Source organism: Mirounga leonina, unplaced genomic scaffold, assembly GCF_011800145.1.
Source record: "Mirounga leonina isolate KUSES-001 unplaced genomic scaffold, KU_Mleo_1.0 Mir_174, whole genome shotgun sequence".
Classification (NCBI taxonomy): Eukaryota; Metazoa; Chordata; class Mammalia; order Carnivora; family Phocidae; genus Mirounga; species Mirounga leonina.
This window is the reverse complement of record NW_023270451.1, coordinates 79,463,161-79,475,286: the sequence shown is the minus strand read 5'-3', so window position 1 is coordinate 79,475,286 and position 12,126 is coordinate 79,463,161. Positions and strand designations below refer to the sequence as shown.

Genomic DNA, 12,126 nt, shown 5'->3' with positions numbered 1-12,126 from the left:
CAAAAGATTGGGATCATTCCCTGCCTATTTTCAGACCACAATGCTTTGAAACTAGAACTCAATCACAAGAGGAAAATTGGAAAGAACTCCAGTACATGGAGGCTAAAGAGCATCCTACTGAAGAATGAATGGGTCAACCAGGAAATTAAAGAAGAATTTAAAAAATACATGGAAACCAATGAAAATGAAAACACAACTATTCAAAATCTTTGGGATGCAGCAAAGGCAGTCCTAAGAGGAAAGTATATAGCAATACAAGCCTTTCTCAAGAAACAAGAAAGGTCTCAAGTACACAACCTAACCCTCCACCTAAAGGAGCTGGAGAAAGAACAGCAAATAAAGCCTAAACCCAGCAGGAGAAGAGAAATAATAAAGATCGGAGCAGAAATCAATGAAATAGAAACTAAAAGAACAGTAGAACAGATCAACGAAACTAGGAGCTGGTTCTTTGAAAGAATTAACAAGATTGATAAACCCCTGGCCAGACTTATCAAAAAGAGAAGAGAAATGACCCAAATCAACAAAATCATGAATGAAAGAGGAGAGATCACAACCAACACCAAAGAAATACAAACAATTATAAGACCATATTATGAACAACTCTATGCCAGCAAATTAGATAACCTGGAAGAAATGGATGCATTCCTAGAGATGTATCAACTACCAAAACTGAACCAGGAAGAAATAGAAAACCTGAACAGACCTATAACCACTAAGGAAATTGAAGCAGTCATCAAAAATGTCCCAACAAACAAAAGCCCAGGGCCAGATGGCTTCCCAGGGGAATTCTACCAAACATTTCAAGAATAATTAATACCTATTCTTCTGAAACTATTCCAAAAAATAGAAACGGAAGGAAAACTTCCAAACTCATTTCATGAGGCCAGCATTACCTTGATCCCAAAACCAGACAAAGACCCCATCAAAAAGGAGAATTACAGACCAATATCCTTGATGAACATGGATGCAAAAATTCTCACCAAAATACTAGCCAATAGGATCCAACAGTACATTAAAAGGATTATTCATCACGACCAAGTGGGATTTATCCCTGGGCTGCAAGGTTGGTTCAACATCCGCAAATCAATCAATGTGATACAATACATTAATAAAAGAAAGAACAAGAACCATATGATCTTCTCAAGAGATGCAGAAAAAGCATTTGACAAAGTACAGCATCCTTTCTTGATCAAAACTCTTCAGAGTATAGGAGTAGAGGGCACATACCTCAATATTATAAAAGCCATCTATGAAAAACCTACAGCGAATATCATTCTCAATGGGGAAAAACTGAGAGCTTTCCCCCTAAGGTCAGGAACACGGCAGGGATGTCCACTATCACCACTGCTATTCAACATAGTACTAGAAGTCCTAGCCACAGCAATCAGACAACAAAAAGAAATCAAAAGCATCCAAATCGGCAAAGAAGAAGTCAAACTCTCACTCTTTGCAGATGATATGATACTTTATGTGGAAAACCCAAAAGACTCCACCCCAAAACTGCTAGAACTCATACAGGAATTCAGTAAAGTGGCAGGATATAAAATCAATGCACAGAAGTCAGTGGCATTCCTATACACCAACAACAAGACAGAAGAAAGAGAAATTAAGGAGTCGATCCCATTTACAATTGCACCCAAAACCATAAGATACCTAGGAATAAATCTAACCAAAGAGACAAAGGATCTGTACTCAGAAAACTATAAAATACTCATGAAAGAAATTGAGGAAGACACAAAGAAATGGAAAAACGTTCCATGCTCATGCATTGGAAGAACAAATATTGTGAAGATGTCAATGCTACCTAGAGCAATCTACACATTCAATGCAATCCCCATCAAAATACCATCCACTTTTTTCAAAGAAATGGAACAAATAATCCTAAAATTTGTATGGAACCAGAAAAGACCCCGCATAGCCAGAGGAATGTTGAAAAAGAAAAGCAAAGCTGGCGGCATCACAATTCCAGACTTCCACCTCTATTACAAAGCTATAATCATCAAGACAGCATGGTGTTGGCACAAAAACAGACACATAGATCAATGGAACAGAATAGAGAGCCCAGAAATGGACCCTCAACTCTATGGTCAACTCATCTTTGACAAAGCAGGAAAGAATGTCCAATGGAACAAAGACAGTCTCTTCAACAAATGGTGTAGGGAAAATTGGACAACCACATGCAGAAGAATGAAACTGGACCATTTCCTTACACCACACACAAAAATAGACTCCAAATGGTTGAAAGACCTCAATGTGAGACAGGAGTTCATCCAAATCCTAAAGGAGAACACAGGCAGCAACCTCTTTGACCTCAGCTGCAGCGACTTCTTCCTAGAAACATCGCCAAAGGCAAGGGAAGCAAGGGCAAAAATGAACTATTGGGACTTCATCAAGATAAAAAGCTTTTGTACAGCAAAGGAAACAGTCAACAAAACCAAATGACAACTGACAGAATGGGAGAAGATATTTGCAAATGACATATCAGATAAAGGGCTAGTATCCAAAATCTATAAAGAACTTATCAAACTCAACACCCAAAGAACAAAGAATCCAATCAAGAAATGGGCAAAAGACATGAACAGACATTTCTGCAAAGAAGACATCTAAATGGCCAGCAGACACATGAAAAACTGCTCAACATCACTCAGCATCAGGGAAATACAAATCAAAACCTCAATAAGATACCACTTCACACCAGTCAGAATGGCTAAAATTAACAAGTCAGGAAACAACAGATGTTGGCGAGGATGCAGAGAAAGGGGAACCCTCCTACACTGTTGGTGGGAATGCAAGCTGGTGCAGCCACGCTGGAAAACAGTATGGAGGTTCCTCAAAAAGCTGAAAATAGAGCTACCCTATGGCCCAGCAATTGCACTACTGGTATTTACCCTAAAGATACAAATGTAGGGATCCGAAAGGGTACGTGCACCCCGATGTTTATAGCAGCAATGTCCACAATAGCCAAACTATGGAAAGAGCCTAGATGTCCATCAACAGATGAATGGATAAAGAGGATGTGGTATATATATATAATGGAATATTATGCAGCCATCAAAAAAATGAAATGTTGCCATTTGCAACAACATGGATGGATCTAGAGGGTATTATGCTAACGAAATAAGTCAATCAGATAAACACAAGTATCATATGATCTCACTGATATGAGGAATTTAAGAAATAAGACAGAAGATCATAGGGGAAGGGAGGGAAAAATGAAACAAAATGAAACCAGAGAGGGAGACAAACCATAAGAGATTTTTAATCTCAGGAAACAAATTGAGGGTTGCTGGAGTGGAAGGGGGTGGGACGGATGGGGTGGCTGGGTGATGGACATTGGGGAGGGTATGTACTATGGTAAGCGCTGTGATTTGTGTGAATATGTGAATCACAGACCTGTAACCCTGAAACAAATAATACATTATATGTTAATTTTTAAAAAAAAGATGTGTTGTATACATATACAATGGAATATTACTCAGCCATCAAAAATGTAATCTTAATATTTGCAATGATGTGGATGGAACTAGAGGGTATTATGCTAAGCAAAATAAGTCAATCAGAGAAAGACAATTATCATATGATTTCACTCATATGTAAAATTTAAGAAACAAAACAGGATCATCATAGGGGAAGGAAGGGAAAAATAAAATAAGATGAAATCAGAGAGGGAGACAAACCGTAAGAGACTCTTTGCTATAGGAAATAAACGGAGGGTTGCTGGAGGGGAGGTGGGTGAGGGAATGGGGTAACCAGGTGATGGACATTAAGGAGGGTATGTGATGTAATGAGCACTGGGTGTTACATGCAACTGATGAATCACTGAACTCTACCTCTGAAACTAATACACTATATGTTTATTAATTGAATTTAAATAAAAGAAAAAGAAAATTTTGGAAGTTGTAAGAGCATAAAAAAATACTTGTTAGTATAAAGCAAAGAAGGAATGGAGCACGACATCATTCCATAAAACCTAAAAGTGAGTATAATTTAATAAACGCATGGCATTTACTGAGACCTGCTATGTACTAGGCTCTCTTCAAACCATGTCTTATGTAAGAATGACATTGTTGTGGACTGAATGTCTGTGTCCCTCCAGAATTCATATTTCGAAATCCTAACCTAAGCTAATGTTGATAAACTTAGCAGGGAGAGCCTGGGGGGAGGTAATAGGTCATGAGGGTAGACTCCTCATGAAGGGGATGGGATGAAGAAATCCAAGCTCTCTCCTTTTGTCATGTGAGGTTGTTGGCAACTTGATCTTGTACTTCCTAACCTCCAGAAAATTATGAGAAAAGACATTTTTGTTCTTCAAGCCACCCAGCTATGATATTTTTGTTACAGCAGCCCAAAGTGACTGGGACAAATTAAATACCTTTTAAATTAAAAGTAGCACGTGCAGAGGTGCCTAGCTGGCTCAGTCAGGGGAGTGTGTGACTCTTGATCTCAGGGTCATGAGTTCGAGCCCCATGCTGGGTGTAGAGATTACTTAAATAAAACTTTAAAAAATAAAAATAGCATGTGCAATATAATCCTTCCTTTTTTCTTGATTCCCATCTATTAATGCACTGTATTGCTTTAATAAAAATAAGGAAGTCTTTGTCCTTAAACAGAAGATAGCACTTAACCATTCTTTAAAAAAAAAAAAAATTCTCCTGCTTTACCAGTCTTCCCTCAGTTTCCCCCATCCTCCCACTGTTACTATTTTGATTATATTTATTTCTCAATGATTATATTTATTTCTCAATTTATATTTATTATATTTATTTCCTATTTTGATTATATTTATTTCTTAACTATTCATTTCTAAACACAAAATGTTCCAAGCTTTAAACATGTTCTTCTTTGCACTCGTGTTTGTAATAATTCCACTTAAAAAACTGATTTTAGTCCCTATTAAAGCCCACAGAGAGGGACACATAAGGACATGAGGGAGAAAATGGGGAGGGATGGAATCAACCGTAAAGGTTCTCTGGTAGCTGATTTATTTTCCTCAAGGCTTTTATCCCAGACTATAGTGAAGAGTTACATGAAGTGTACTTAAATGTCCCCCTCCCACCGTAGAAGTCCCTATGTTATGCAACATAGAGCTTTTAGGGGTGGTGGGGAGGAAAAAAGCTTAGGAAAACACACCAGGACAGAGGCCTGCCTGGTAAATAAAGAAAAGCACCAGTGAGGGGCTACAGATAGGTGTATCTGTACAGATAGGGATAGAGGACATTGATTTATTACAAAGAGTTGGCTCAGGGGATCTGGGAGGCCAGTGAGTCTCAGACTCTGCAATCAGCCAGCTGCAGACAGGAGAGCTGATGGTGGAATTCCAGTCTGAAGGCCAACAGGCTCAAGATCTGGGGAAAAAGGACAGGAGGATCAGTTCAAAGGCAAGAAGAATTTTCTGACTCAGGAGAGGGTCAGCCTTTCTGTTCACTGGTACAACCCCTTCTCCCTGGAAATCTGCAAGCCACCTGTCCTCTCCTTGCCTCCCTGCAGAAACCTAGCCTCCCTCAGAACTGCCCCACCAGAGTGGAGGGCAGACATGGGGTTCAGCTCTCAGAGGTTTCTAGAAATGAGCAACTGGCTTCCCAGACACAGAAGGGTAGTTTCTGACTAGAAAGTCCTCCTAGGATGAAAGACAGAGCCAATGTCTGGACACGTTTGTGCAGCTGAGTGGGGTGTCTGGGGTCTTCTGTGGAGGCAGACTGAGTGTTCCTAAAGGACCCGGGGTGCCTTGGCATTGAGCTCTCTTTCCATTCTCTCTGCCAACGCAGCTGTATTTCTCTCTTGCCATATTCCTCCTCCTCTCAGAAAGGGAGAGTCAAGAGCACACATGCCTGCCCTCCCCCACTCACTCCCCTGACACTCACAAAACCCACCATTTTGCTGTGCAATTGATCATAGAGTTTGGGAGCTAAAACATCTCCTCCAAGCTCCTTCTTTCTCGGAAAAGGAATACTGAATTCAGACAGCAGAAAGGGTTAGCCCAGGTGGAGATGGAGCATGACCTTGACATTTCTATGCCCACTGAGGCCAGTCTGTTCAGTACAGAATCTGGGAGGCCGAAATCACGGCCCTAGGCTTGGCTCCTAATGTGTGTGGGGAGGGGGCGGGGGGGGGGATCTGAGAGGAGACAGGGCCATTGCAGCCTGCAAACCTCCTCCACCCAAGCACAGGCAGACATCACCGACCTCAGCCAGCAAATTCCCTGCCAATCGGGGGCTTGGCTGTTTTGCTCAGCTTCTCTCCTCCCACAGCTGCCTCCCCGCACCCCAGCCCCGTCGCCCCTCCTCCTCTGACGTCACCCACATGCTCTTTGAGGACTGGCTCTGGGCCTGGGAAGGAAAGTCAGTCCCTGGGTGAGGGTCTGGACAGGAACGCGCGGAGAGGCGGGGCACTCGGACTGACAGCCGTCAGAGTTAAGAACGCCCTGTCTCACACGGTACCGCGTGTGTTTCCACAGCCCTGAAAAGCAGCAGAGTTTCAAGTGGCAGTAAAAGGGCACAACCAAGTGTTCTGTTCATAAGGTGCTCTACCCACTACACTTTCTACCTGTAAAGAAGGAAATTATCGGGCGCCTGGGTGGCTCAGTTGGTTGGGCGGCTGCCTTCGGCTCAGGTCATGATCCTGGAGTCCCTGTATCGAGTCCCGCATCCGGCTCCCTGCTCATCAGGGAGTCTGCTTCTCCCTCTGACCCTCCCCCTTCTCGTGTGCTCTCTCTCATTCTCTCTCTCAAATAAATAAATAAAATCTTTAAAAAAAAAAAGAAGGAAATTATCTGGGGGGACAAAGACGAACCAATGCAGAAGAGAAGATGAACAGAAAGAGAAATAAGCATAAAAAGGGAAGTGGGATTCAGAACTGAGGGTGGCCTGTGGGATCCAGGGCGGAAAGGGAGCTAACAGGTCAAAGTCGCTCAGAGATAAGTGAAAGAGAAGCAAGAGAAATATGTGGACAGGCATAGAGGCCCAGGTAATGAGATGGCTGGCTTTGAAGATGGAACCCAAAAGCCAAAGAATTTGGGCAGCCTCCAGGAGCTGAAAAAGTCAAGGAAATGAAGTCTCCCTGAGGGCCTCCAGAAGGAACACAGCCCTGTCTACACCTTGATCTCAGCCAGTGGGCTTCTGAGCTACAGATGTGTATGATAATAAATGTATTGTTTCAAGTCACTAAATTTGTGGACACTTGTTATTGCAGCCATAGGAAGGGAATGCACTCCCCGGATGGAAAGGAGGCGATGTGCCAGAGGCTTCATAGTCTAGGTTTATAATAGCCACACCTTTCTTTCTCTCATGCCCAATATCTGCCACCTATTTGTTAGTTAGTAATATTTTTAACACCTTCCAGTTTTTTATTTAACTTATAAAACTATACATGTGCTATTTTAAAATAATTCAGTGGTTATGAAGATAAGTATCAATAGCCAACTCCTTCACTCTTAGCCCTGCCCCGTGTATAAGCCTTGCAAGACTGTTTTCTTCTTATAAGAATGTAACCGTATGCTCCATTCTAATGCAACTTGACGCTTTTAATTAAAAATGTATCTAGGACCCGAAGATTTAACTCTTCCTTAGAGATAATTGCGCATTATCTTATATAAAAATATATTATTGTATATCAATTGCTCACTTGTTCATAAATTGTCTTAGATTTATTTTTCAACGAACTGCCCTGCCGCGCTCCCTGGACGGGTGCTGGGGTCCCCATGCCGGATTTGGGGCTGCATCTTCCTGCAGAAATTGATACAAAGAGAGGCCTCTACGGTCCGGGGACTTCGGGCCAGGCTCCGCCCCAGCGCCGCGGCCACCAATCAGCTCCCGGGACGCCCCCCCCCCCCGCCCCCCGCGCGCCCCGCTGTCTGCCTGAGACTTTCCACGTCCCCAGCCTCGGCGGCCGCCCAGTCCCTTCTCACCTGAGAAGCTCCTTCCCTTGGGGAACTGCCGCTGCCCCCTCCGAGCCGGTCCTCTCCGCCCCGAACCCGCGCTGCAGGGAAAGCGGGGCAAACGGTAAGTGGGGGTCAGCGATGGATTCTGGACCCAAAGAGGCCTGGGAGCGACACAGGCCACAGCCCGGAGCGCTGTGGCCCGGGGGTGGGGTGGGATGGGGGCACGGGGAGACAGAGGGAATGCCCGTGGAGACTGTGCGTGCTGTCGGGTAGGGAAGGATGGGGACTGGTGTGGGGCCTCTACTTGTCCTCAAGGGGAGGGTGGCAGACGTGTTTAACATAATTCCTTGCGGTTTACCTCTCGGATTCTTCTCTGCTGTCTCCCTGCAACTCGGTCTCTGTTTTCTTCTTGCCGCAGTGTTTGTCTCCCTTGCTTGTCAGGAGGCGATGACCTTCCCCCTCCCCATTTTCTTGTGCTTTTTTTGTGCGTGTGCTCTACAAGGAGCCACTGAGATTTGAGCTAAAACGAACCCCGGAGGTAATGTTACCCCATCTCCTGGGGCGTTGCTTTTAAATTATCTGGCTGTTGCTGGCCTCTGCAGGACCACTCCCACCCCCCACCCCACCCCTCGAAAGCCTACTCCAGTGCTCTAGGCGCCCAGAGGCTCTGAGTGTGTCTGCGCTGGGGGAGGGAGGGGTGGGGTGCGGGAGGGGTGGTGGTAAGAGTAGGTGCCGTGAAGGGGGCGGAACTTTAGTCTGGAATGTGTTTGGCCTGCAGCTGTAAGTACTGGATTATACAGTTCCCAGGTAAACAGCTCGAGCTGGCCAATGAGTTGGGTAAACCTGCAATGAACGGAGAAGGTCTTAAGTATAGGAGAAAAAGATTTATGAACCAGATAATCATGAAATTCTTTTTTTTTTTAAGATTTTATTTATTTATTTGACAGAGAGAGACACAGTGAGAGAGGGAACACAAACAGGGAGAGTGGGAGAGGGAGAATCAGGCTTCCCGCAGAGCAGGGAGCCCAAATGCGGGCTCTATCCCAGGACCTGAGCTTTCGGAAGGCAGACGCTTACCGACTGAGCCACCCAGGCGCCCCCAATCATGAAACTTCTTGAAAGAAGTTCAAGTTCGATTAGACATAAAGGACCGAACGATCCATCTAGCAAACCACCCATCCATCCATCCATCCATCCTTTCTTTGATATTCCAAATTATTTATTTGTCCATTGACTTCATTTCAATACCTTGCTTTCTTTTTTGCTTTGGTTTTTTGTGTGTGTGTTTATTATAAAGGGGTATATAAAACGTCTAGAACGGTCTAAATAATGAACAGAATGCCTGACCATCTCCTAGATGGAAAAAATGGCACTGCAGTACCACAGAAGCCCCCTGCGTGTCCCCCTAAAGCCCATCCTTTCCCTTCCGTGAGAGGTGACAGCTGATTTTTGGATTAATCATTTCCTTGCTTTTCTTTATAGCTTTGTGATTTGTGCGTGTATCCCAAAAACATGTATGTACATGTTTGCTTTCCCTAATTTTTTTAATTTTCATATTAATGGCATTATACTGTACATACTCAAGTTTTTGAGATTCACCCTTGATGATTCCTTCATTTTCACTGCTTATGGTATGAGTATACTATAATTTATCCATTCTACATTTAGGTTGTTGCTAGTCTGGGAAATGTATTAGTTATCCTTTGCTGTGTAACAAATTACCCCAACACTTAGCAGCTTAAAATAAAAACCTATTATCTCACAGTTTCTGTGGGCCAGGAATCCAGAAAGAGCTTAGCAGGGAGTGTCTGACACAGTTATCTCTCACCGGCTATAAGCAATATCGTCTGGTACCACAGTCTTCTCGAGGCTGAGGATAGAGGGAACCCCTTCCAAGCTCCCTCAAGTGACTGTTGGCAAGCCTCTTGGCCTCACTGGCTTTGGTTGGACACATCAGTTCTTTGCCAAATGGGCTTCTGTTTAGGAACTAGTCACAACATGGCAGCTTGCTTCCCCCGGGATAAAGGCTCCCTGAGAGAAGGAGAGAAAAAGATGAAGGCCAGATTCTTTTTGTAACCTAATCTCAAAAGTGACATGTGATCTTCTATTTATTAGAAGTGAATCACTAATTGTAGCCCACACTCAAGAGAAAGGGCTTACACAGAACCATGGACATCTGGAGGTTTTAAAGCCTGCCTACTACAGGGGATATTAACAAATCATGTTGTTCTCTAACATTCTTGTACATGCACAGGCTCACTCTGGTTCCCTGGATGGAACACCCAGGTACAGAATTACCAGGTTATAAGATTGGTGTATGTGCAACTTTATTAGGTTATTTCCAACCTGTTTTCAAAGTATTGAGCTGGTTTTTACTCCCTCTAGCAATAGACAAGAGTTTGTTACTCCACATACTTGTTATAACTTGGTATTATCAAATTTCATTTTTAGCCTGTCTGGTGGGCATGAATAGTGTTTCACTGTGATTTTAATTAGCATTTCTCCAATAACTAATGAAGTGACCATCTTTTCAAACATTGGTGAACTATTGTGCTTTCTCTCTGAAATCCTGGTTCCTGTCTTTTACTCATTTTCATATTGGGTTGTTTGCCTTTTTCTTATTGACTCATTGGAATGCTTTCCTTATATAATGTATAGTATAGGTAATCAATTCTTCGTCAGCTGTACATGCTGCAAATATCTGCTTTCAATTTGGTGCTTAGCTTTTCTTTCTCTGTATGTCCATATCTCTCAGCGAACTAAGTTTTGAATTTTAATTTCAAGTTACCAATATTTTCTTTTATAAAAAGAAAATTGGTTTCTCTAAACAGTAATTTTACTATATTTACCTCTAAAAGCATTTATAGTTTTGCATTTGGCAATTTGTCTTAATCCACCTGGAAACTGATTGTTATATTGTTTATTCCATATGGATAATCAGTTGTCTCAGCACCAGTGATCTGCAAGAATTCAGTTTTTCATATAAGCATGAATTTGTTTTAAGTTTCCTAATCCTGTAGTTATCTCAAGATCTTACCATTTTTAAAATTTTTCTTCAAGAGTTTTTAGCAATTCTTGTATCTTTGATCTTCCATATAAATAAATTTTTTAAAGATTTTATTTATTTGTTTTAGAGAAAGAGAGCATACGGGCAAGGAGAGGGGTAGAGGGAGAGGGAGGGAGACAATCTCAAGCAGACTCTGCACTGAGCATGGAGCCTGATGTGGGGTTTGATCCTGTGGTCCTGTGATCTTGACCCAACCCAAAACCAAAAGTCAGACACTCAACCAACTGAGCCAACTAGGTGCCTCCATATAAATATTTACATGAACTTATCAAGTTCTCCCAAACAAGGAACAAACAAGCAAATAAACCCACTGGAATTTTGGTTGATATTGCATTAATTTTATATATCAATTTGGAGAGACAAGTCCTCTTTAAGATGTTGCATTTTTCCATCTATGAACTTGGTATATAATCCTATTTATTTAGCTCAACTTTAATGTTTTGTAATATTTTTCATTGTTTTCCTTCTGCTTATGTTTATTAAATTTATTTCCAAATACACTATGTTTTTACTGCTATCGTAAATGTTTTCTTTTATAAAATTATATTTTATAGCTTATTGTTTCTGTTGTATAGAAATTCCGTTGCCTTTTATATATTGACTCTATTTCGAACATGACAAACTCCATTAATAATTCTAACTTTACCTGTACAGTCTTTCAGATTTGCTACACAGGCTATCATATCATCTGAAAATCGACAGTATTGTTTCTTCCTTTCCAATCCTTATACCTTTAATTTCTTTTTCCTGTCTCACTGCGTTGGCTAGGACCTTCAGTATAAAGTTGAATAAAGGTGAGAAGGGCATCTTGTTTTATCCTTAAGAAAGAGAAAGATTTCATTATGTCAACTTTAAATATTGCATTTGGAATGGTTAGTTTGTAAATGCCTTGTCCCATGATAAGAAAGTTTGATTCTTCTTCTGGGAAGCACTTTTATTATAAGTAGATGTTTTATTGAATGCTTCTTCTGTAGCTATTGATTTTCTCATATGTTTTTTCCATTTAAATATGTTAATATGATAAAGTGTAGTATTCAATCTTTAATATTTAATCAGCTTTGCTTTCCTGGAATAAATTGTCTCTGGTAAATATGCAATAACTTTTATATAAAGATAAGCATTAGATATTTGCATTTATATATGTGAATTGAGATTGGCATGTAATTATCCTCTTTGGTTCTTA

At 41.7% G+C, this 12,126-nt stretch overlaps 1 protein-coding gene and 1 long non-coding RNA gene across 2 annotated transcripts in view; one reads left to right on the top strand and one right to left on the bottom strand.

The window, feature by feature from the left end:
• Positions 1–4,825: 4,825 nt before the first annotated feature.
• Positions 4,826–8,322, bottom strand: LOC118021208. Its single transcript, XR_004682134.1, has 3 exons — positions 8,235–8,322; positions 7,904–7,974; positions 4,826–5,345 (listed from the first exon to the last, which is right to left on the bottom strand). It is a non-coding gene; the product is annotated as an uncharacterized LOC118021208 (long non-coding RNA).
• The window catches only part of TCAF1 (TRPM8 channel associated factor 1), a 48,787-nt gene continuing 44,570 nt past the window's right edge, over positions 7,910–12,126 (top strand). The window contains exon 1 of the mRNA XM_035021310.1: positions 7,910–7,997. The gene's annotated coding sequence lies outside the window, so the exon portion shown is untranslated. The remainder of the gene's footprint in view (positions 7,998–12,126) is intronic.